The sequence below is a fragment of the Octopus sinensis genome, linkage group LG8 (assembly GCF_006345805.1).
Source record: "Octopus sinensis linkage group LG8, ASM634580v1, whole genome shotgun sequence".
In the NCBI taxonomy this organism is placed as follows: domain Eukaryota; kingdom Metazoa; phylum Mollusca; class Cephalopoda; order Octopoda; family Octopodidae; genus Octopus; species Octopus sinensis.
In genome coordinates, this window is record NC_043004.1 from 69,433,043 (window position 1) to 69,460,988 (window position 27,946).

The following is a 27,946-nucleotide window of genomic DNA, read 5'->3' on the forward strand; positions in this document are numbered from 1 at the left end:
ATCGAGTATCTCTTTTACTTGTTTCAGTCATTTGACTGTGGCCATGCTGGAGCACTGCCTTTAGTCAAGCAAATCGACCCCAGGACTTATTCTTTGTAAGCCTAGTACTTATACTATCAATCTCCTTTGCCGAACCGCTAGGTTACAGGGATGTAAATACACCAGCATCGGTTGTCAAGCGATGTTGGGGGGGACAAACACAGGCACACAAACATACACATACACACACACACACACATATATATATATACATATCTACGACAGGCTTCTTTCAGTTTCCGCCTACCAAATCCACTCACAAAGCTTTGGTCATCCCGAGGCTATAGTAGAAGACACTTGCCCAAGGTGCCACGCAGTGGGACTGAACCCAGAACCATGTAGTTCGTAAGCAAGCTACTTACCACACAGCCACTCCCACGCCTGCAGAAATAACCTTAACAACTAATATAAAGTGCACTGTTAATGCAGTCGAACGTGGTATTGACTTATAAAATGTCTAATATACTTTACAGCAGAGGCAGACTGAGAGTATTAAGGCCCTCGGACATAGCCGTTTACTGGGCCCTTTTAGTAGAACTATTATCATAATATACTGCTTTACAGTATATTATGGTTGCATAACAAAATACCACATACTTACAAATTATTAACAGGAAAGGCATCCGTACAAAATTTTCCTCGACAAATTATGCCTGATCAATGCATAAGTGAATGTTAGATGATGTTAATGATGAAACCCTCTCTAGGAACCTTGTAGGGGGCACCTAATAAATTCCTTTACCATATTTCAGTTAAGTACTTTTAATATAGTGAGTTTAAACTGCATTAAGATCAATCTTGCTTTTCATTCTTCAGCAGTCAAAATTCTAACAAAAGACTTTTTTGTTTTTTGTTTTGGCATATTCTTTCAGTTCAGCTGTATCAAGTATTAATGCAAATGGCATTACTCATTATATTGTTTGTATCCAATTGGAATAATTAATAATTTACTAATGAGGTGGATTCATAATTGGAAATGAATCCTTATTGCTCATTGACAAGATTGCTTCAATGTGCTTGCAGTGTTTAATAGCCTTGTTTTAATTATATTGCTTAATTAGAAATGAAAGGGAACACATATTTTCAAAAGATTTTTAATTCTTTGGTTTATATAATGGGAAGTAAAATTTCTTAACTCTTGAAAATTCGTAAACCAATTTACAAGTCCATCAGATCTTTATCATGTTTAACCCTTTAGCATTCCAACCGGCCATATCAGGCCTGTTTTCTGTTCAAACTGGCTGTATCTGGCCTCTCACACCTATCCTGCTGTATCATTGACAAAATCTCAAAACTGCAAGATAAATACATGGTTAATTCAAAACAACCTGAATAGGTAATCATTACATTTAACAGAATAATCTGAATACTAAGGGATTAAACAAATCCAACCACAACTTTATTTCATCAGACAATAAAAAATTCCCCCAAAATAAGAATTCTATTGTCATTTATAACAGGTGTTTGGTTCTTTTTTTTTTTTTGTTTTTAAGAAAAACACTGTATTAAATGAATAGTATATGAGAAAAATAGGCCTCGTTCCAAGACCCCAAGTTATCATGAGCATTATGAGTGGTTGCTGGTATTTGCTTTGTTGCCCCAAAGACTTAATGTATCCTTATTTATGGCTGTTTGGTTTCAAAAATAAATGTTACGTGAATTAGTGATAAATGAAGAAAAGAACATATGGGGAAAATGGGTTTTGTTTTGGAACTCCAAGTTGTCCTGAGCATTGAGGATGGTTGGTGGGACCTGCTTTGGTGGCCTAACGAATCCATTATCAACTTTATCTCTCCAAACATCAAAAAAAAAAAAGAACTAATACATCTGTCCTTGCTTATCATAGCAGTTTTGGTTCCACGAAAGCATGTTACAGTGATAAATAAATCATAGAACATATGGGAGAAGAGGTTTCATTCTGGGACCCCAATTTGTCCTGAGCATTGTGAGTGGTTGTTGGTCTGTACTTTTACAGTCCAAGCAGAATCTTTGACTGATTGTACCACCTACACCCATCTTATTCTGGATCTGTGATAAACAAGTAAAGATGTACTAACATAACTGAATGGACAAATCTCTGTGATTGCTTGACTTGCTAGAAATAGCAACCAAATCTCTCACAAATCACTCCATATCCTCAGCATTTAAACTGGCCATATCTGGCCCAAATAATCTGTTTTATGTTCAAACTGATTAGATATGGCTTCTTGCACCAACCCAAGGACATTCTAAAAATATACATTCACATCATCAAAACCTTGAATTTACATAATACATGTTTAATTCAAAACGATGTATTTACATTATAAATAAATAGGCATTACATTTGACAAAGGAATCTGAATACCATATGCTTAAATTAAAGAACTGTCTTCTACTTTAGCCTCAGGCCGACCAAAGCCTTGTGAGTAGATTTGGTAGACGGAAACTGAAAGAAGCACAGTGTATATATGTATGTGTATATGTATATGTTGTGTATCTGTGTTTGTCCCCGCAACATCGCTTGACAACCGATGCTGGTGTGTTTAGGTCCCCGTAACTTAGCGGTTCGGCAAAAGAGACCGATAGAATAAGTACTAGGCTTACAAAGAATAAGTCCTGGGGTTGATTTGCTCAACTAAAGGCGGTGCTCCAGCATGGCCACAGACAGTCAAATGACTGAAACAAGAGTATAGGATAATATAGTCCATGATGCATGTAAAAAGGAAAGGTGGGGATAATAGAGCTGTTAGTGTGGACTGACCAGTATTAGGCAGCAACTAATACAAACACACAGCAAATGAGCAAAGTTGTGTAGATCATCCAGCTTGCTAGAAATAGTAACCAAATCTCCATCTCACTCTGCTAACTTAAATGATTAGAGTTATATCCCTTGTAGAAGTATGCCATCCAACGTCTTAGATTTGGTTTGACTTTTTCATTACGAGATTGTTAATAAAACATACTACTTGTATATTTGAATTTATTTTTTAAAATAATCAAGAATTTGGAAGGATTTTGTAAGATAACTAAATTTATGGTTGAAACCATGTCTGTATCTATGGAAAAATATATATAGAAAAAAATATGCACATAGATATATGTACACATACAGCAAAAAGATTAGCAGTTTTCTGTTTTTGCTTGTGTCAGGTAATAGAAGACTATGAAATACTATGAGACCCATCCAACCTTGCCAGTATAGAACAGTAGATGTTAAATGAGAATGGTGATGATGGTCATAGGATTTTTCAAAGACTTATGCATATTGATTCTGAAGTGCCATCAAAATTACAAGTATGCAAATTAGGCTATCTACTATTGTGGTGTTTGTACATCAGTAGCATAACATGTTTAAATTCTTCTTTCACCCACAGTGAGGTTTTATAATATTTAAATTTATTTCATTTCTTATGTAACTCTTTATCATTCCTATAAGATTTTCCTTAATAATTCTAGATTAGCATCATGAGTTTTTGAAAGGTTGCAGAAACCAATGTCAATGAAATATTTCTTGGTAAACATCTCGACTCACCAAAAGCCCAAGAGAAACTTAACTCTATTAAAACATGATGTAATTAGTAATTGAATTTAATTAGAACTGGCATAATTTGTATTATAAGAATTCTGTTGACTTAATTATGGGTTTAGGCATGGCTATGTTGTTTAGAAGTTTACTTCCCAAATGCATTGTTTCAAGTTCAGTTCTACTGTGTGGCAACTGTCTTCTGTAATAACTTTCGCCTGACAGAAGTCTTCAGAGTGGATTTGGTAGATGAAAAACTAAAAGAAGCCCATTGCCTCACGTCATCACCATCATCATCCAGTGTTTTAAACCTGGGTTTTGTCCCCATAAACGAGGGTGGCTGGATCTGCCTCAATGCCATAACAACCAAGGTAGGCAGGTGCAGTCCACCCCAACCTTTGGGCTGGCTGGTGCCCATTCTCCTTTGCTATCATGAGGCATTTTTGGAGCTGGATTTTCTCCAGGGAGCAAACCCTTGCTTATCCCCAACCTCAGTTTCTAGACATGAGTGGTCCTGAGTCTGAGGCCTCGACCACGATCTTTAAGAAATATGGTGGAAAACTGGCTCAGGAAGGCAGGGATGCTACTCTCTGAAACCCCTTTCGGAGCCCTCCTACCTGATATAATTTACAATTGTGTCTCAATGGTAGAAAGTGACTGAAATGATGAGAGAGTGAGTAGCAGTTGGAGACATTAAACGTAGCCGAGGAAACGTGGAAACAGGATGATTGCAGTGAGCTGTAATGGCTGGAGTTGTGCGTATTTTGATTAGAGTGAAATTTCAAATATCATAAATGTTGTGAGAAATATATCTTCACCTAATTTTGTAGTTTACATCAGAAAGGTAAAAAAAACAGAAAGAAAACACAAGAAGAATTGAAAACCTGTTAAGTGTAAGTGTTGATTTCAAGTGATGGAAGTTCACATATATATGTGCATGTATGCTGATACTCACACACACACACACACACACACACACACAAGCAATATAACTCCACAGAACTGGTTGCTGGTTGTTTTAGAAAAAAAGAAAATACTGACAGAAAAGAAAGAAAATAGTCCAATATTGAATTTCATTCACTCTCAAAATGCAGACGATGTTCTCAAAACAGAATATATTTAATATCACATATGCTCATACACATGCATACCTTGGTATAAAAATTATTTTTGAAAGGAAAGAATTTAATGTGTATGTGTACATACACACATACATACACACACACATATAAATATTGGTATAATTACAGTTTGGTGCCCCCCTCAAATTTGTTTTCTCATAGCTTTTTGGAAAATTAATATTATTTTAATGAAATTTTGCAGATATATTTAGGCACAGGAGTGGCTGTGTGGTAAGAAGCTTGCTTCCCAACCACATGGTTCCAGGTTCAGTCGCACTGCATGGTACCTTGGGCAAGTGTCTTCTACTATAGCCTCAGGCTGACCAAAGCCTTGTGAGTGGGTTTGGTAGACAGAAACTGAAAGAAGCCCATCATATATATATATATATATATAATATATATATATATATATATATATACCGGAGTAAACGCATAAATGTGAAACAAGGTGGAAAAAAGAGTACTCAAATACCAGTGGTAGAGTAATATGCTTTATTTAAAAGCAGCAGAAAATTCAACAAAACCTGTTACTCTGAGTTTCACATTCCTGTTATATATATATATATATATATATATATATATACATACACATATATATATGTATGTGTTTGTGTGTCTGTGTTTGTCCCCCCACCATCACTTTACAACTGATGTTAGTGTGTTTACATCCCCATTACTTAGCAGTTTGGCAAAGGAGCCCGATAGAATAAGTCCTGGGGTCAATTTGTTCAACTAAAGGCAGTACTCCAGCATGGCCACAGTCAAATGACTGAAACAAGTAAAAGTATATATATATATATATATATATATATATTTGTCTTTTGAGGGTGTGGTTTACAATTATACTGATAAAATTTTTTTAAAGACATTTTTTGAGAGTTTCAGATCATTCCATAACTTTTGTATTTTTCAATTATTATTTTTCTTTTGTTCATATTTATTTGAAATCTCAACATCATCATGGGCCCTATCCATATTGTAAGAAAAACATTATCAACTTGAAAACACTTGATTCTCTTAAAACTCTTTAGTTTTGATAAAGTAAAATATTACAAATTTAAAAGAATTTCAGTTCTCAGATTCTGGTCTCCTTCCCCTACAATATTCCCCTTGCTAATCATAAATAACACCCGTAAGAAAACGTCCAACTTGCTGTTGCTTGAGGATCTGGGCAGGGCTGTGGAGTCGAAACAGAAAACTTTGACTCTGACTCCTCTAATTTTAGCACCTCCAACTTCACCTCCTTTATGTAATTAAGTGATTGTGGTCTATTTTACCGACTCTGACTCCAGCTACCCCTTAATCGTTTATGACTCCATGACTCCAGCTACCCTTTAATTGTTTCTGACTCTGACTCCATGACTCCAGCTACCCTTTAATTGTTTCTGACTCTGACTCCATGACTCCAGCTACCCTTTAATTGTTTCTGACTCTGACTCCAGCTACCCTTTAATTGTTTCTGACTCTGACTCCATGACTCCAGCTACCCTTTAATTGTTTCTGACTCTGACTCCATGACTCCAGCTACCCCTTAATTGTTTCTGACTCCATGACTCCAGCTACCCTTTAATTGTTTCTGACTCTGACTCCACAGCCCTGTAAAGCTCATATCAAGCAAAGCAACAACAATGTAAATGATAATAGTAATAAACTTAGCTATTTGAATTTAATGATTGTTGTTGCCCCTTTGTGTCAAACCAAGAAATAAGATCTTATTTAACTATCAACTCATGTATGTCTTCTTTATCTCAATAATACAACAAAAAAAGCTTAATATCTTTCCATTTCATATTGGTTTCGAACTTTGGCACAAGGCCAGCAATTCCAGGTGTGGGCATAAGTTGATTACATCATATCCTAGTGCGCAACTGGTACTTATTTCATTGACCCTAAAAGGATTCAAAGGCAAAGTTGACCCTAGTGGCATTTGAACTTGTATCATTAAGTTGAAAGAAATACTCTCTTTCTCTTTTACTTGTTTCAGTCATTTTGACTGCGGCCATGCTGGAGCACCGCCTTTAGTCGAGCGAATCGACCCCGGGACTTATTCTTTGTAAGCCTAGTACTTATTCTATCGGCCTCTTTTGCCGAACCGCTACGTGACGGGGGACGTAAACACACCAGCATCAGTTGTCAAGCAATGCTAGGGGGACAAACACAGACACACAAACACATACACACACACACATATATATATATATATATATATATATACATATATACGACAGGCTTCTTTCAGTTTCCGTCTACCAAATCCACTCACAAGGCATTGGTTGGCCTGGGGCTATAGCAGGAGACACTTGCCCAAGATGCCACGCAGTGGGACTGAACCCGGAACCATGTGGTTGGTTAGCAAGCTACTTACCACACAGCCACTCCTGCTAAGCATTTTGTTTGGCATGGTAACGATTCTGCTAGCTTATTGCCTTATCATTATATTTCTTATTAAAACCATTTAGTTGTTCTAAAGAGTTACACAGGAGATTCTGTTAAATATTCTTCAACCATTTCTCACCTTAAAATATTTTTAGATAATTAACTGCTTTAATTACTCATTATTTTCAAGTAATATGATATTGAAGCCTTTCGAATTGTATTTATTGGAATGAAGGAAAAGTGGCATATTTCTACAAGTGTCTATATTTCTAGTGTTGTTGTGGTTGTTGTTATGGTGATTTAGTCCCCGCTCAACCATATCAGCCCCCCCCCCCCCCATATGCAGGGTAGGAACTAGAAACTGCATTATACAATCTAAGAGAGGAAATTGCGATTTGTAAAGAAATTTAGCTGCTACTTTGGATCTTAGATGTTTTGCTTGTTTCACTCATTAGATTGTGGCCATGCTGGGGCACCAGCTTAAAGGGTTTAGTCAAATCATCTGCACCTCATCCCCCTCATTAGCTATTTTTTTTTGTCTTTTAAAGTTTGATATTTATACTATTGGTCTATTTTTTTCTAAATTTGTTAAGTTACAGGGATGTAAAGAAACCAACACCAGTTGACAAGTAGTAGAGGGCAGTCAAACACACACACAAGCTTCCACATAGTTTCCATCTACCAAATTCACTCATAAGGCATTGGTTTGCCCAGGTCTATAGTAGAAAATGCTTGCCCAAGGTGCTGTGCAGTGGGATTGAACCTGAAACCACATGGTTGCAAAGCAAGCTCCTTAACTACACAGCCTTGTATTTATTTTAACTTAATATGTTTCTGATCGATTTCCATCATAAACCACATCGTATCACTGTAAACCAATTCTGTTTGTAGTTTGCATTGGTTGCTCATGGAACTTTAATACTTGAAGCAAAACCACTTGAAGTGAATTTAAATTTGTCTCCCTCTTAGAATATTTCCAGTTATTTGAAAGTCGTTGAATGTTTGTGATAAATAGATAAATAGCTGCAGTATATCTCTTTGAGGTGCTGCTTTTTAGCCTAATCCAGAAAATGGCATGGCTTTGACTTTCTCACTTCTGAGAACCAACTCAATCTTCAGATCATTGGGAATTAAATTCTTTTAACCTTGGAAGCTTATTCCTATAGATTTCTGGTGTTTCTCCTTTCTGCTGAAGCATCAGATGTCAGTGGAATGTCCTCTGAAGAGAAAAGAACTTCAGTTTTTATGCATATGGCCAATAAACAATAGTTATCATCTTAAAACACCTCTTAAATGTTGCTGTCTTAGTTGTTTAAACGTTTAACCTTTGAACTGGCTATATCCGGCCCAAGTATTCTACATGTTTTATGTTCAGACCAACCAGATCTAGCTTCTCACACATGTCTTACAGTGTCATTCTAAAAATAAAGTCACATTGTCAAAATTCCAAAGCTATGAGATAATGCATGATTAATTCAAAACAATGTGAATGAGTACTCCGAGAGTGCAAACCTCCACCAGGGCAACACCAACGTCCTTTCAACGATTAGCCAGAGATGATTTTTAAAATGAGAATATCTGAAATAAACTTGACTGCTCTCACAAATGAGAATACTAAAAATGAACCTGACCGCTCTCAAAGATTAAGTAACAGGAAAAAAAAAAATCCAGAGTCCTTTCCCGGTACTGGATTGATCCCAAAATTTAATCAGTTCATGCTAGTCACAAGGCCAAACATCCCTGAAAGTTTCATCCAAATCCATCCAGTGGTTCTTGAGATATCTTGTCCACGGCAAACAAACGAACACGACTGAAAACAATACCCCAGCCTTTGCTAAGGCAGAGACAATAAATAATCACATTTGACAGAGTAAGCTGAATGCTGAAGGCTTAACCTCCAGCTCGGTTCTGATTGTCTTTTTATACATCTACAGTGCTGATGTCTTATCTTTTATATATTTCAGTCACTGGATTGTGGCCATGCTGGGGCACCACCTTGATGGGTTTTGTTGAGCAAAATGAATCTCCAGTATTTATTTCTGAGTTTAGTACTTATTCTGTCGATCTCTTTTGCCAAACTGTTAGGTTACAGGGCATAAAGAAACCACTTATCAAGCTGTGGTGAGACACACACACACACTTGCACATGCATGCACACTCATGCACATACATGCACATACATATACACACACGCCTCTTTTGTCAAAATGTAAAGAAACCACTTGCCAAGCAGTGGTGCGGACCAACACAAATGCAGACACACAGGAGCATACACACACACGTTTATTCTGTTGTTCTCTTTTGCCAAGATTGAACTCGAAACTCTATTGCTGTGAGGTGAACTTCTTCACCACACAGCCAAACCTGTGACATATATATAATAGGTTCTAGCCATACTTTGTATGTTATTGTTATCTGTTGCTTAACATTTTAATCCTATCAACCACTGTTAGTTGCACTGCGATGGGTCGTTTATGATAAGCACAGGTGTTGCCGTGTATTAGAAATTTCCTTCCCAACCACATGGTTCTGGGTTAGTCTCTCCTGTCTTGGTAGTCCTGCTGGGTTCTATCATTATGTCAACCAGACTATCAGATGTTGTTACACACCTCTGGTCACAGTGTGCTTCTTCACATTTTTGTAGTTTTTGAATGATGTGTAGCAGTGGCTATGTGGTAAGTAGCTTGCTTACCAACCACATGGTTCCGGGTTCAGTCCCACTGTGTGACACCTTGAGCAAGTGTCTTCTACTATAGCCTCGGGCTGACCAAAGCCTTGTGAATGGATTTGGTAGATGGAAACTGAAAGAAGCCTGTCGTATATATATATATATATATATATATATATATATATATGTGTATTTGTGCAAGGCGGCGAGCTGGCAGAAACGTTAGGACACCGGGCGAAATGCTTAGCGGTATTTTGTCTGCCGTTACATTATGAGTTCAAATTCCACCGAGGTCGACTTTGCCTTTCATCCTTTCGAGGTCGATAAATTAAGTACCAGTTACGCACTGGGGTCGACATAATTGACTTAATCCGTTTGTCTGTCCTTGTTTGTCCCCTCTGTGTTTAGCCCCTTGTGGGTAGTAAAGAAATATATATGTATGTGTGTGTGTATATGTTTGTGTGTCTGTTTGTCCCCCCAACATCGCTTGACAGCCAATGCTGGTGTGTTTACGTCCCCGTAACTTAACGGATCGGCAAAATAGATCAATATAATAAGTACTAGGCTTACAAAGAATAAGTCCTGGGGTTGATTTGCTCGACTAAAGGCAGTACTTCAGCATGGCCACAGTCAAATGACTGAAACAAGTAAAAGAGTAAAAGAGATGCCACCCCACTAGTGAGACAAGCAGGCCAACATTTCTCCTGATTGGAAAGCCAGTGCATTGCAGGGTTACCCATTTACAGTTGAGCAGACTGGAGCCACATGAAGTGAATTGCTTTGCCCAAAACCACAATGCATTGCTGCTGGTCTGAGAATTGAAATCATGATCTTGTGATTTTGAGTGTGACACCATTACCACCTGACCATATGTCTACATACCTCCTCAAAATGAAGGATGGTCTGTCATGACTGGAATGCCTTTGATCTTGGGTCTGCTCAATTTACAGTTTTTCTGGGGTTACTCAACAATAGGTGTGAGCATTGACGATGGCAGTGTTTTGCTGTTGCAATAAAATATTTCAGAAAAACAAACAAATAAAATGAAAAAAATTTTTTTCCCATTAATTATGATTTTCTGTTCTTTTTTTTTTTCTTCTCCCCTTCAGAAATTCTTCACTGAGAAACCCGATAAAAATGTTTACATAGCTTTTTTTTTTTTTTAATAAAATATATGAGTTTTGACAAAGTAAAGTCATCAATTTACAAAGTTTTCTTCTCACCCTTTTTTTTTGCTGCTTCTTTCTTTTTGGTGTGTGTATGTGTGTATACCTCGAAAATTGGATGAAATCAATGAACTCTCTCTCTCTCTCTTTTCAAAACTTCCTTAATTAATTACAATAAAGTTGTTTTTTAAGAATTTTTTTTTGATTTTTGGTAAAGAAATTCAAAATCCACATCAGTTTGTCATTCGTTATACCTCATGATGAAATCTCTTGTCTTTATGCATCGTCTGTGTCTATTTTGTAATTTTCTTGCAATTAAACATTTTTTTATTCTCCATTTTTGGAACAGCTTTTTTATTTGTTTTTTTTTTTTTTTGCTACTATGTCTGTTGGCCAATTTTCTCTCAGTAAATTTCACAAATTTTTTTTTCACAAATTAATTTGTCTATTTACACATTAATTTCACACATAGTCCACTTGATTGAGTAACACAATACTCATCGTTGTGACAAATGGAACATTGTTGTTCTTTCATGAGATTAGTATCTTTTACCTTTTACTTGTTCCAATCATTGGAGTGCAGCCATGCCACAGCACTTGCCTTGAAGGGTTTAGTTGAATAAATTGACCCTGGTATTTTTTTTATTTTTTAAAAATCTGGTAGTTATTCTTTTAGCCTTGTTTTGCTGAACTGTTGTGGGTGTGTAGGTGTAGGCATGTCTATGTAGTAAGAAAGTTTGCTTCACATCTGTATGGTTCTGAGTTCAGCACATATCCTGGGCAAGATAGGAACCCCTATCTTGCCCAGGATATTAATCGTCTGGAAACTGTTCAGCGACGTGCAACTAAGAGAATACCCTCCATCAGGCATTTGCCATATTCTGAACGCCTTACTTCCCTGGGCATGGATACATTGAAACTCTGACGTCTGGCAACTAACTTGGCAGACACCCATAAAATTATTAACCATCTTACTAACAATAACTCTGAGCACCTTTTCAAACTCCACCTGTCTAACACCTGTGGACATGTTTACAAAGTCAGAAAACAGCACAGCACTACACAGCACTACATCCTTCAAAACATCCATGCTTCCTGAGATTCGCCAACACTACGCCTGATTTTCTCCCCTCCATACACATGCAAGCATGTATCTGACTCATACACTGTTCACTTCCCAGACATTTGTACATTACTGCATATGCTTTATATGCACTTTTGACAAGTTGTGGTGCACCTGAGCACTGTATACAATAATTTCATTATTATTTTAATGTGAAGGGATTTTGTAATCCTCCAGCACAAGATCTAGTCCTTGGTACAGTATAGTGGTTTGTGCAACTCATTGACCAGGGCCTCCCATGCTGGGCAAGTCAAAATATAGAGACCAGACTAGAATGGACCAGTTCTTTCCAGAGGTAAAAATGGGTTTGCATAGGGCCATCATCCTTACCTAAAAAGAAAACAAATTTACAGAAGCATTGATTGCTGTTCAGAACTAACAAAACCTAGGAGAGGATGGCCTTTCCTCAAGGAAACATGTGTAGGACAGCAAAATCTGATAGGTAGCTGGTATCCAGCGAGAGCAAAGTAGGAAAAAGAGCCCAGTGTTTAAAACGGTGGAGAAAATCATTGTTGGGCTTTTCACCATAGGGAATGAAGAACATAAGTAAGTCAGTAATCTTTTGATTCTGAGGTTTGTTGTTGCTGAAGAAGCTGAAAATTAAGTAGCATCACACTACTTCATACCTGCAATTATACTACACCTGCAGACACTTCATTCTTGCAAAGTATTCCCTACTCATACCGGCAATTATACTCTACTTGCAATTATTCCATACCTGAAATTATACCCTACCTGCAGATATCATCATACGTGGTAGTTGTAAATTATCAGTGAATTTGTTTTGAATCTGGTCAAGCAACTGTGATATTTTCTAAATGGAATCATGTAATGATGTTGGGTTTACAACCTAATGAATATATTCAGGTAGGTATGGCTAGGTGCAGGTATCTGTGTGGTATTAGGTTCAGTCACACTGTGTGGTGCCCTGGGCTTGTGTTTTCTGTTATAGCTCAAGCTAATCAAAGCCTTATGAGTGGATTTTGTAGATTGGAAACTGAAAGAAGCCCATTGCATGCATACATACATGTATGTGTGTGCATGTGTGCCCTTGCCTTAACATCATGGGATGATTGTAAATAAACCTCACTGTCATACAAACAAGGTTGTATGTTTCAAGTCTGCTATGATAAACATGTCTGGCCATGGGGGAAATGTTGTTACCTTGCTTGGAAATAGAGGGTTGATGACAGGAAGGGTATCCAGCCTTGGAAAAATCTATTCCAACAAAGTCTGTGCAAGCATTAAAACAATGAATAATAATGATGCATTTATGAATGTGTATTTATGAATGTGTGTGTGTGTGTGTGTGTGTGTGTGTGTGTGTACATGCACACATGTATAGGATTGTCTACTAAATTCCACTTACAAAGTATTGCTCAACCAACACCATGGTAGAAGACTCTTTGCCAGGACACCACTCAGTCATTTCCAGAGTTCTTTGTCAAATGTTGGGTAGATGTTCTCACCCTTTTGTTATCAAATTTTTATTGAAATACACTTTGTTTCAATCAATTTTGAAACATCTGAAAAAATCAGTAGAATAACTTTTACATTATTCAGTTGGTCTTCAGAACATACATTTACGTGAGGTTTTAATGGAAGGTTTTTAAATCACCTAAAAACAAGAATTTTGTGTTATAGGACTAAGGGTAATCTCAGATGGGTTAATATCAAAAGCTTTAATTCACCTTTATTCACTGGAATCCTTCAGAAAAGCTGCTGTTTGATCATCTCAGAATATCTCTTACAATGAATGGGAGTTAAGATTTTCTCTGAAGCATGCTTCATGGGAAGTCTGTCTTCTTGCCAAAATACCATATTTTCTTGCATAAAAGTCAATGTAATATATAGTACAAACATTCAAATATTGTAACTATCTATCCAAACCCTGCTGCATTTTGCATGGAGTTTTTGGTCCTTCAAAGTTATCTTGGTGTAAAAGTCAACCTACCTTTCCTGGCTGTATATTTTAGTATGCAAGAATTCAACTTGTATGCCAGAAAATACAGTAAACCATTATGGCATACTCTTGAGTATAAGGACCACAACAGTACAAACTACCTGAATTAAAATTAGAGAAAAACAGACATCAAAAAGAAATTAGGGTGTCAGGTTGATGAGAGAGAGAGAGAGATTAAAAGACTGTTAAGGATGTTGATATAGGTTTGAAATGGAAACATTGCATCAAATGCTGCCCTTTCTGGCCATCTGGCGTAATGTTTACTAAAAATATTAATGCAGCATCAGTGAAGTGATCGTCACTGTTTGTCTTCCCTTAAGAGATTGTTCCACCTTTTTTCTCTTTTTTTACCAATTTATTATTGCCGACTCCATTTGGCAGAAATAAAAGAAGGTTTTGTTTTGATGTGCAAATCATGTAAATAGATTTTTTTTTATTATTATTTTCACTTTGGTTGGAATAAAGGTTAGATATTTTCCAGGTGGAAAAAATCTGTTTAAATAGATTTAATATTATGTGAGAAAATATTAGTTTTAACTGAGGTTTTGTGTGTGTGTGTGGTTTATGGCATCACAGAACGAAAGATTGTCTCAGGTGAATTAGTAACAAAAGGGTTTATGTTGATATGTAATGTTACTTTGTAATAATATTTGGCAGTTGGTAGCAAAAAAAAAAAAAAAAGAAAGTAAAAAAACTTTGTCAGGAAATCTCATGGAATGATGAGAAAAGTATTCGTTTCTATGAAGTGTACAAGATCTGAAATGCTAGTAGTAAAAGAAGCTGTGGCCTGCATGCCTTTCATGGAAGTACAAGCATCATATTGAGAATGAAAATCAGGAGCAGGAAATGCTTTATCTTTGCACCTCATAGTTTACTATATTATGATAAACAATAAGCGGCTCATTGATCTAGGAGTATGATTCTCGCTTAGGGTGCGAGAGGTCCCGGGTTCGAATCCCAGACGAGCCCCACTGTTTTACACTCATGGAGTGGTTGGCATTAGGAAAGGCATCCAGCTGTAGAAACACTGCCAGATCAGAGTGGAGTCTGGTGCAGCCATCTGGCTTCCCAGACCCCAGTTGAAACGTCCAACCCATGCTAGCATGGAAAGCGGACGTTAATCGATGATGATGATGATGATGAATATCAGCATGACAGATTCTTTCATAGACTCTTCATACAGAGGGATTAGGCATGTCTGTGTGGTTAAGGAGCTTGCCTCCCAACTGTGTGGTTTTGGGTTCAGTCCCACTGCATGGTACAGCACTTTAGGAAAGTGTTTTCTATTATAGACCCAGGCCAACCAAAGCCTTCTGAATGGCTTGAGAAAATGGAAACTGAAAGAATTCCATTGTATATGTTTATATGTATAAGTACAGGCATAGCTGTGTGGTAAGAAATTTGCTTCACAACCACACGATTCTGTGTTCAATCTCACTACATGTCATCTTGGGTAAATGTGTTCTAATCCAGCCTTGGGCCAACCAAACCCTTGTGAGTTGATTTGGTGGGCAGAAACTGGAAGAAACCCCATTATAAATACATGGCTGCCACCACTTGACAGTTGGTGTTGGTTTGTTTATGTCCTCACAATTTAGCAGTTCAGCAAAAAGACACTACTAAAATAAGTAGCTGACTTAAAAAAAAAAAGTCCCGGGATCAGGGCTGAGTTGTTCAACTAAACCCTTCAAGGTCATGCTCCAGCATGGCCACAATCTATTGAGTCAAACAAGTAAACCATAAGATATGTGAGTATGTGTATGTTTGAGTCTTTAGGTATAGGAGTGGCTGTGTGGTAAATAGCTTGCTTATGAACCACATGGTGGCACCTTGGGCAAGTGTCTTCTACCTTAACCTCGGGCCAACCAAAGCCTTGTGAGTGGATTTGGTAGACGGGAACTGAAAGAAGTCCATCGTATATATATATATATATATGTGTGTGTGTGTCTGGTCCTAGGGTTGATTTGCTCGACTAAAGGCAGTGCTCCAGCATGGCCACAGTCAAATGACTGAAACAAGTAAAAGAGAGAGAGAGAGAGAATGCAACATTCTATACTCTCTCTCCCTCCCCACTCTCTAAAATATGCAACCTTTTGCTTATGTTGGATGTCAGTCTGTGGTTACAGATGGAACCCAGGAAGTTGCAAAAATATAGTATAAACTTCAGACTTTGTATATTTGTTTCTGTTATATATGTATATATATATATAGGTAAACAGTAAAATTAAATACAGACATGGACAAGAAATGAAACACACAGAGACGACACAAGAACCACAGGACGGGACATTCGAAGCTCAGTCATCAGTCAAGAACCAGATCATCTTAGCAATTTCGGCTGATTAATCTTGAGATTGCTCCGATATGGCCAGCCCGCCAAGGGAAATCTAAGCCAAGCGCATTAGATCCCCTGGAAGAAAGCTTCGAATGTATACAACGAAAGACGGAAAAACGATCGAAGTACACAAACAAAAATACAGAATACGTGACACCAATAAGAATACAAAAACGTAAAAAAATAACGGTAAAAATAAAAAAAAAACAACAAAACAAAACCAGGACGTAGGACAAGGGTCTTTCGACAGGACGATTTGAGTAGGCTGGCTTGTGAAGTTGTGCCTAAAGGCCAGGGGAGACGAACACATACGTGTTGCTTCTGAGGCTGCTGAAAACGAAAAGAGCGCTCAACAGCGGCTAGCTGTCACGTGAGAACAAAAGACAGGAGAAAGGGACAGATGAAAAGGGAGAGAAGGTGGACGAGGAGGAGAAGAAGAAAGAGACAGATCGAGGGGGCTGGAGGTGAGAGAGATAGAGCAACGTAGAAAGGGGGGGGGACGGATGGGAGGGAAAAGAACGGAAGTGGAATAAGGGAGGAGGGAGAGAGAGAGAAAAAGAGCAGATTAAGAGTCGTATCAAAGCTGAGAAAAAAATACTTATCGTATAAGGACAATTGTGGATACGTAGCCGCCGATTATATAGGTAAACAGTAAAATTAAATACAGACATGGACAAGAACATGAAACACCACAGAGACGACACAAGAACCACAGGACGGGACATTCGAAGCCCTCAGTCATCAGTAAGAAACCAGATCATCTTAGCAATTTCGGCTGATTAATCTGAGATTGCTCCGATATGGCCAGCCCGCCAAGGGAATCTAAGCCAAGCGCATTAGATCCCCTGGAAGAAAGCTTCGAATGTATACAACGAAGGACGGAAAACGATCGAAGTACACAAACAAAAATACAGAACGTGACACCAATAGGAATACAAAAACGTAAAAACAATAACGGTAAAAATAAAAAAAAAACAACAAAACAAAACAGGACGTAGGACAAGGGTCTTTCGACAGGACGATTTGAGTAGGGGCTGGCTTGTGAAGTTGTGCCTAAAGGCCACGGGGAGACGAACACATACGTGTTGCTTCTGAGGCTGCTGAAAACGAAAAGAGCGCTCAACAGCGGCTAGCTGTCAGTGAGAACAAAGACAGAGAAAGGGACAGATGAAAAGGGAGAGAAGGTGGACGAGGGAGGAGAAGAAAGAGACAGATCGAGGGGGCTGGAGGTGAGAGAGATAGAGAGAAACGTAGAAAGGGGGGGGGACGGATGGGAGGGAAAGAATGGAAGTGAATAAGGGAGGAGGAGAGAGAGAGAAAAAGAGACAGATAAGAGTCGTATCAAAGCTTGAGAAAAAAATATACTATCGTATAAGGACAATTGTGGATACGTAGCCGCCGATTATTAGTAAACAGTAAAATTAAATACAGACATGGACAAGAACATGAAACACCACAGAGACGACACAAGAACACAGGACGGGACATTCGAAGCCCTCAGTCATCAGTCAAGAACCAGATCATCTTAGCAATTTCGGCTGATTAATCTTGAGATTGCTCCGATATGGCCAGCCGCCAAGGGAAATCTAAGCCAAGCGCATTAGATCCCCTGGAAGAAAGCTTCGAATGTATACAACGAAAGGACGGAAAACGATCGAAGTACACAAACAAAAATACAGAATACGTGACACCAATAAGAATACAAAAACGTATATAAATGATTATCACCGCTTCAACACAATTGTTCTATAGGAACTGACATTACTACCGTTTTTAACCCTTGGAGGATGCATCCTCCAGCCGGTTATCAATGCAATCTGTACCTGATATATATTACAAGCAGGAGAGTGAACCCCACCATCTAGTGTTGACAGAACCACCAGACCATCCAGCTTTGAGCTATTTGTGCTCATCCTCAGTGGTGGACACCTATCTGCTAGAAACAGCAGTAGTTTGCTCCAGCTCACAATATATAGAAAAATAAGGGACAGTCAATCATTGATCTTGCAACAAGCAAAATAGTTAGTTAAAAAATATCTATATGAGATGAAAGTAGTAACTATTCTGAGAAGTAATAAATAAATAGTATATAGGAGTGGCTGTGTGGTAAGTAGCTTGCTAACCAACCTCATAGTTCCGGGTTCAGTCCCACTGCGTGGCATCTTGGGCAAGTGTCTTCTTCTATAGCCCCGGGCCGACCAATGCCTTGTGAGTGGATTTGGTAGACGGAAACTGAAAGAAGACTGTCGTATATATGTGTGTTTGTGTTTGTCCCCCTAGCATTGCTTGACAACCGATGCTGGTGTGTTTACATCCCCGTCACTTAGCGGTTCGGCAAAAGAGACTGATAGAATAAGTACTGGGCTTACAAAGAATAAGCCCCGGGGTCGATCTGCTCGACTAAAGGCGGTGCTCCAGCATGGCCACAGTCAAATGACTGAAGCAAGTAAAAGAGATATTATTTTGTAAAACTTTATTTCAGTGAAAGTAATTATCAAAATTAAAACTTTGATGCTGTGGATAACTTCAGTTCAGAATATTTCATATTGGTGCATCCAATTTAAACCCTGTTGTTGTTAATCTCTATAATCTCGTCTATTACGTAACTAAATCCTTAATTATTTTAATTGCATACAATTTAATTGAAGCTATATGAATATTTAAATCACACTCACAAACATTATACACACACAAACGCATGTGTGTGTGTGTGAGAAAACATGTGGCCTTGTTGATTAGAGTATTAAACTTGTGATTGCTGGATTGTATGTTTCATTATTGGATTTGTGTTCTTTGGTGAGAGACCTCAGTTCATGTCCCATTGTATTCAACAGAACCTGTGAGCCTGGGTCTTATCACTGTGAAGGACTGACATCACATTCAGGAAGGAGTTTAGTATTTTAAATGTAGATGCCTAGAAAACCTAGATAAACCCCAGTCTTATGGACGTCTAGGGTTGAAGTAACCTTGCTTCTCACATCATTTTGAGTTCAGTCCTCAAACATGCTGACCAGAGCATTGTGAGTGGATTTGGTAAATAGAAAACTAAAAGAATTTTGTTGTATGTGTATATGTACGTTTGTGTCTTCTTTTCTTGACATTTCAGGGCACTTGTAAATGAGTGTCACTGTTATACAAGCACTGTAGGGTGTCATTAATTTCCAATATTCTGTGAAAACATGTTTGGCCTGGGGGGAGGGGGGAATATTACCTTTCTTGGAAGCAATGAGAGTAATTTAAGGAAGGGCACCTGGCTGTAGAAAATTTGCCTCAATAAACTCTAACAAATGCAAGCATAAAAAAGTACGGCTTTTTTTCAACAAATTTCATTCAACAAAATCAATAACAGAATTTCACGAAAACATCTTTAAATGATGGTCTGACCATCTGCCAAGCGAACGAGAAGCAGTAACTGAAGTAGATCATGAATCTGCACCGGAATAATCATTTAAAGATGTTTTTGTTATGTGTTGTTATTGTTTTTGTTGAATAAAATTGTTGAAAAAAAACCCCACAATAATTATGCACCAACCCAAGATATATATATATATATATATATATATATATATATATATATATAGTTGAAATTTATAGAAAAACAAAGATGAAGACAGGTGTAGAAACAACAAACAAGTGTATTAGTTTGACGCTCAGGAAAAGTGGGAAGTCTTATGTTTCGAGCCTATGCTCTTCATCAGAAAGGAATAAGGGGAAATAAATTGAGAGATAATGAAAAAAAAAAGATATGCTGAGTTCAGAAGTGCATGAAACTTTTGAGTTCTGTTTTTCCTGTTTGCATAGCGAAACCTCTATATATATATATATATATATATAATATATATATATATTTATATATTACGATATTGGATTGACTAAGAAAGTGATGGGATTGGTCTAAATCTTGAAGGCTTTTACTTGATTATCTCAATTCCAGTGTTTTATTTAAGTCTGGCATTTTTCTGTTAGTCACCTTTTGCGAAACTGCTATGTTGCAAGGCGTGAACAAACGAACCCTGAATGTCAAAGAATAACAAACTCAAACATAAATGTGTGTGCGTATACGTAAACTTCTATGTATCTTTCTGTTTGTACACACATGTGCACACACACTTACACACACACACACACACACACACACACACACACACTTACTATGTATATATTAGGGTTCAGCTATAATCACAGCAGTTTGAAATGTTTATTTTAACCTCATCACTTCGGATGGCAGAGAATGGCTTTCTGAAACTCTGTATATAAACCTTCCCACCCCTCTCTCTCTCTTTGTGTCTGTTTATCTCTTTCCTCCCTCTCTCTTTGTGTCTGTTTATCTCTTTCCTCCCTCTCTCATGCTTGAACTAGTTTAACTTCTTTGCTGAATGATAAATCTCATTCCATTCCATTCCATTCCATCCATGCCATTCACTCCCTACTCCCACTCTTCGGTTCTGGTGTTTTGATAAGACATCAGGTCAAAGGTCACTGAGGGAGGTTGTGTTTTGTTTATCTAAAAGAAAAAGAAAGGAAAAGGGACTAAACTGTTAACATAATCCATTGTTTGTTTACTTTGTATTAACACAATCCTCATTTTTATGTTTATTAAATCTGCCCCAGCTGTCTGACTGTCTGTCTGCCAATGCCATTGCAGTTGCCCTACTCTTGTTCAGGTCAGGAATTACTTGATGTAACATTGTAAACATATGCACATATATACATAGATTGCATATATATGCATATATACAGGGTGTGTAAGGTATTTGAGGACATAGCTTTTTTGGGTCATTGCTGCATTTTTTGCAAACCCTGTATAATCTTTGTTTCAAAAAATACTAATGGCAGACCCTCAGCTTACTCAAGAAATGAAAAGGCATGCTGTTATTGTGTTTATAAAGGTTGAGTATAGCGATTTAGAAATATGACATTCTCTTTCTTTAATCTTTCTACTTTCCTCTGTTATCTCCCTTATACCTTCCGCTCTCTCCCCCTCTAGTTCTTTCCCTAATTCTTCAATCCCTCTGTTCCTCCCACGTGACCGGTGCTCGGCCAAGCATGGATCTTTCTTTCTTGGTTTGACTGCCGCTCGCACAACACCTTATTTTCCTGTCTCCTGACTTTCATCTATGTTTGTTGCTCTAAGGCTTCCACTTCACACATCAGCTTAACTAATCCTTTTAGTCGAAAGACACCTGTTGTTATTCTTGTTGTCAGTATTTGTAATCATGTAATATTTTCTCATTTTTGTTTTGCCTGTGTTGTTGCACATATTCGCCTGCTTTCATCCAAAAAATTTAATGCCCTTAGCTTACATTTTTGGGACCTACCAATTTTACACAGTTTCAAGTGTAACAGACCAAAACTGTAGTGATAATCGGAAGCTTGACTGATGAATTGAAAGCCACAAATGTTCTGTCCTGGTCTTCCTGTCTGTCCTTGTATCGTCCATCTGTCCATATGTTTTTATTGTCATCCGTTATGTTCTTGTTCCATTTTTTGGATTTATATATATATATATATTTGTACACACACACACTCACATTGCATTGTATATATACACATACAGACATACATTGTATGTATATATATATATATGTATATATACACACACATTGCAGATATACACAAGCACACATGCATATTGCATACACACACAGCACACTCTACATACATATTTACACTACATTGCATGCTGTGTTTAATTGGTGTTGGCCATGGTTGGGATCGGAATCCCAGGGTGGAATTTGAACTCACAATGTAAAGAGTTGGAGCAATTACAGCAAAGCATTCCACCTGCCACTCTATTGCTCTGGACTAATGGTACTTTGTTTACCAACCGCCAAAGGACAACAGTCCAAGTTGTGTACTGCTTGTGTTAAAGCTTTTAGAATTAAGATTACTCTGTCAAACATAATACTAATTTATTCACCTCGTTATGAATTAATCATGCACTGTCTCATAGATTTGAGATTTTAATGATGCGATTGTTTATTTATAGAATGACAATGTAGGGTAGGTTTGAGAGGCTCAATCTGGTGGGCTTGCACATAAAATGGGAATAATATTTAGACCAGATATCACTGTGACCAACCAGGCTATCAGATGTTGCTAAACATCGCTGGTCACAATGCGCTTCGCATTGTTTTTTAACCTTCAATTGATGCCACCCTGCTGGCTAAGCAAGCAAGCCAACAGAAGAAAGTGAGAGAGAAAGTTGTGGCGAAAGAGTACAGCAGAGATCACCACCCCACCCCCTACCAGAGCCTCATGGAGCTTTAGGTGTTTTTACTCAATAAACACTAACAACACCCATTCTGGGAATCGAAACTGTGATCCTACAACTGCGAGTCCGCTGCCCTAACCTCTGGGCCATTGCGCCTCCACATTTAGACCAGATATGACTGGTTTAAATGCCAAAGGGTTAACGAGTGGGATGTGATACAGTGATGATGGCTGGTTCTTCCCCTATTACAGTGGCCTCTGCTTTTCAGGGATGGTTGCTCTTGTACTACTTTCATGCTGGCATGTTCGACTCCCTCATCTCCCCTTCTCCTCGTTACTCATGTTGTGTCCACCCGCTTCCCCCATCCAGTCCCCTCACTAACCATCACATTTTTGTGAAGGGGTGCAAGCTCTCTTGAAGTCGAGAGTTCTTTCTGTTGAAATATCATCATGGCTTTGTCTGTTATAATCCTTTCATGAATGTTGGTGCCCTCTGGAATTTTGTCTCTTGACATATTTTTCCTGCAGGTTTCAAATTGAAACCTGCACTATAAGTGTCATTAGTTTTGGTTTAAAGTGGAAACAATCCCACTGGTGTGTGTGTGTGTGTGTGTGTGTAAGCAAAATACAATCATGCAATTGTCTAGTAGGGTACTAACATTGAATGAGAACTAATTCAAATTGTAATTACTCACCTAACCCACTAGGATGGAAAACAGAAGTAATATGATTATATGTATATGTATGTATACATGTGAGTATATATATTTATATACGTGTATAAGTGATAGCTACATAATGAAAGATACTACTTAGTATATGTTTTTGTATATGTGTGTGTGTATATATATATATAATATATATATATATATATAGAAAGAAAGAGAGAGATAGCCACTACACATTCTTTATTTTCTCTCCTTGTTTCTTTTTGTTTCTTTCTGTGGAAGAGCATAGGCTCGAAACGTTAAAGACTTTTTCACTTCCCGAGCGTAATACTTATACATCTGTTGTCTACAGCACCTGTCTTCGTCTTTTGTTTTTTTTTTGTGAATTCTCCCTATATATATATATATATTGAAGTCAACTTTGCTTTTCATTCTCATTCTTCCAGGTTGATAATGCAAATTATTAGTTAAGCACTTGGATGACCTTGTGCCTATGTAAGAAGTTACATACAGTAGTAACAGTACTAAGCAGAGATGAGTAATAAACAAACTTTAGGTGAGTTCAAACATGTTTGTGACACTTTAACTTGTAAAGGAAAATTTACTGCATTTTTTTTTTCTTAACGATAAACTGCAGTGAATTTGCCTTTCCAAATTAAAGTATGTCACAAACATATAGTTATGGCCAAAAGTTTGTAACATAGGTCCAAAAATTAGAATTTTTATATTAAATGACCAAAGTTATATTTAATTTGCAATATATTATTACTTGGCCAAAAGTCTGGAACATAGGTCTGGAAATTTGTCCTAGATATTGAACCATTGGATCTGTTATTAGATAAGTATGTCTCTACATTGTATATATTTGAATCAAGTTGTACTTGAGCATAGCAATTCTAATTTTTTAAAAAATGTTCCAAACTTTTGGCCATGACTGTACATCTAAACAAACCAAAGGTTTGTTTACTCCTTATCACTGCTTAATGCTGATACTACTGTATTTGTTCTCACCAGGAAGTCTGCGAATATCACCCAGTCATTGATATTGACTGTTTTAAGATAAACCTATGGCTGTATAATCTACCCAGGGTTATCTCTCTTCAGTATCTCCTGCTGAGGAAGATTAAAGAACTAGAAACATGTCCAGGAGTGAGCTAGTGGGAAACCCTGAGCTCATGAGGTATTTTTACACCTATGGTAAACCGCAATGAATTTGCCTTTAGAATTTAAAATATGTCACAAACATATTTGAACAAATCTAAATTTATCTTTGGATATATTTATATATATACATATCTATATCTATCTATCTATACACATACACACACATGATGATGATGATGATATATATATATAGCTAACTGGAATCAAATGTGTATGTGTTAATGTTGTTGAAAATAGGAAAGAGATATCGGCAGGAATCAAAAGTTTTCTCTGTTTCTTCTTTTTATAACATCTTTTATCGAAGACGTGTGTTATATTTAATCTTACATTAGCAATTTCTCGTGGACAGATTCTTTGCACATGGTACCCAACCTTGTTCTTTCAGTTAACTTCTAGTTGCACACACACATGCATACACACTCTTACACAGATGTGTGTATTTGTGTGTTTCTCCTACTTCTTGCATTCCTTATATTATCTGGTCGTTAACAAACCAGATTTGAAGCTTGATCTACTAAAATAGCTACCGAAATCTGATTTGAATTAAGCGGCTATTTTAGAGACAAAAGCCTTGAACAGAAGAATCAATGTGAAAACAAAACGGAAGCAACAAATTTGCCGAATTTTTATTTCTTCCATTTCTTTTCTTCTTCGTGGTGTTTTTTTAGAGTCTTTTTTTTTTATTACTTTTCCAGTTATAAAAAGACAGGAACAAATTGTGAGTTGTAGGATATCAGGGTGGTGTGGGCAACTTATATTTAGAATAATGATTTCTAGCATTGATACAAGGTCATGCATAACATTTTTGTGGGAGGTTGCTGTTGATCTAGACTGAGCCCAGTGGCAGCATTTTAGTTGCTTGTAGTAAAACGATCACAGTCTCTGTGAGTTGCTGCAGGATTTGATCTCAATATCAAAGGATATAAACCAAATACATCAGACATGAATTTTACCATTAATCGCCTTCATTTTGATAGATGATAAGGATGAGGATGATAACAGAGGTTCCTGTTGAAGAGGATGCATTAGTGTTCAGATTTTGCTGTACAACCTGTACAAAAGATCTGTTTATTGTGATCAAATATATTTACCATAAGTTAACTCGTGCCCTCCATTAATCTGATGTTACCTGTACAGGTGCGCAAGTGTACACATCAGATCTCAGAATGGTTGTAGAGCAATGTGAGATTAAGTGTTTTACTCAAGAATACAATGTACCGCATACTTTGGGAATCAACCCCACAATCTATTAATCATGAGTGCGACACCCTAACCTCTAGACCATGTGCTTTAACCATAATAATAATAATAACGATAATCTTTTCTACTATGGGTACAAGGTCTGTACTTTAGTGGAATGGGGACTAGTCAATTACATTGACCCCAGTGCACAATTGGTACTTATTTTATCAACTCCGAAAGGATGGAAAGCAAATCAAACATGGTGGAATCTGAACGCAGAATGTAAAACCAGGCCAAATGCTGTTTAACATTTTGTCCAGCATGCTAATGATTTAGCCAACTTGTCATCTTAATAATAATAATAATAATAATCCTTTCTGCTCTGGGCACAAGGCCTGCAATTTGGGGAAGCAGGATAGTCAATTAATCAACTGGTATTTATTTTATCAACCCTGGAAAGATGAAAGGCAAAGTCAACCTTGGCTCAGAACGTAAAGAAGAACAAAATAACACCAAGCATTGAGGCTCAGTAGTTAGAACATGAGGCTCACTATCATGAGGTAATGAGTTCGAATACGAGACTGTTCTATTTTTGAGTAAGACTTTATTTCATGTTGCTCTTGTTCACTCAGCTGTAGAAATGAGTTGTGACATCACTGGTGCCAAGCTGCCTTTGCCTTGGGTAACATCAGTGGCATGGAGAAGGGAGACTGATATGCCTGGGCAACTGCTAGTTTTCCCTAAACAACCTTACCTGGACTTTTGCCTTGAAAGATAACTTTCTAGGTGCAATCCCATGGTGAAGGTGCATGGCTCAGTGGTTAGAGCGCTGTACTCACAATTATGAGGTCATGAGTTTGATTTCTGGACTGGGTTGTATGTTGTGTTCTTGAGCAAGACACTTTATTTCACATTGCTCCAGTTCACTCAGCTGTAGAAAGGAGTTTCGACATCACTGGTGCCAAGCTGTATCGGTCTCTGCCTTTCTCTTGGATAACATTGGTAGCATGGAGAGGGGAGGCTGGTATGCAAGGGCGACTGCTGGTCTTCCATAAACAACCTTGCCCAGACTTGTGCCTCGGAGGGTAACTTTCTAGGTGAAATCCCATGGTCGTTCATGACTGAATTGAGTCTTTAAGTGTCAGATTTATTGAGGCACTGTGACGCAGAAAATACCAATTATATTCTCATTATCATCCTTACTAAAATAATCATGAAATTTAATTTTGTATTTGAAGGGTTAACCATCATTGGTTTTAAAGGTAAAACAGTAATATGGTTTCTCACAATTGTAAATTGATCTAATCTTGTTTGCGTTTTGTCTGTTCTGAGAAATTTATACATTATGAACTTGTATGACTTTCCTCATGTTTGATACCATTTGATTGCTATAACTATGTATTTGCAATGATATCTCTTCTGCCTAATCAGTAGTAAATTTACATTTTGACATTGAATTTTAGCAGTTATTCTTCAGCAAGAACAATATGAAACTTAGTTATAGCACCTCACCTGATATGATGAAATGATAAAAGCTTTACAAATGCTTTTCCTAAATATAGACAAACCATCAGAGATACAGAACTGCAAACGTACATACATACATACACATACACATGCGCACGCACACACACACACACACACACACATGCATGCATGCATGCACACACGCACACACACACATCATTTAATAAACATAGGGCTTAAATATGAACTACTTATAAGTTTCGTGCTCTGGTAGAACAAGTCAAATGAGCTTGTATAGCTTTCCAAACAGAACAGTATATTATGTATATATACAGGGTGCATAAGATATTTGAGGAGAGATTTATATTTATGAAAAAAAACATATATAATAACAAATAATAACTTTATCATAAAATGCTATGAGGATAAAAAATAAACCGTCTTTTCTGTAATGTTATTCAATAAAGCCACCTTCAGCTTCAACAACTGCTTCTATAAGAGATCTTAATCATCTACATGCTTGAATCAAGTGGTCCTTGTTCATTTTGGACATTACTCTGACTATGGCAGCTTTCATAGTATCTTTGGTGTTATGGGCATGCTCATTGACCTCTCTCTCAACAACACTTCACATGTAATAGTCCAATGGATTAAGATCTGGGGAATTACAAGGTCAAATGTTAGGGGTTGTGTGACCATGAAAATTTTCAGCCATCCATTTCTGTGTTACTAGAGCCGTGTGTGATTGTACAGGATCTTACTGAAACACATATGGCTTTCCATTGCATACACTGTCTATCTAGGGCTTAAGAATCATTTCCAGGACCTCAATGTAGGTGGCAGAGTTAACTCTAAGGCCTTGTGGAAAGAAATAAGGAGGCATCGTATGTTCTTCATTGCTGACAACCCTTAAAACCATGACAGTTGCAGGAAATTTTGTATGCATAACACTTGGA

The 27,946-nt window shown here is 37.4% G+C and overlaps 1 protein-coding gene across 3 annotated transcripts in view; it reads left to right on the plus strand.

Annotated features, from left to right (window-relative positions):
- The window catches only part of LOC115215078 (G protein-coupled receptor kinase 5), a 480,808-nt gene that overhangs the window by 132,348 nt on the left and 320,514 nt on the right, over window positions 1-27,946 (plus strand). The window lies entirely within an intron of this gene.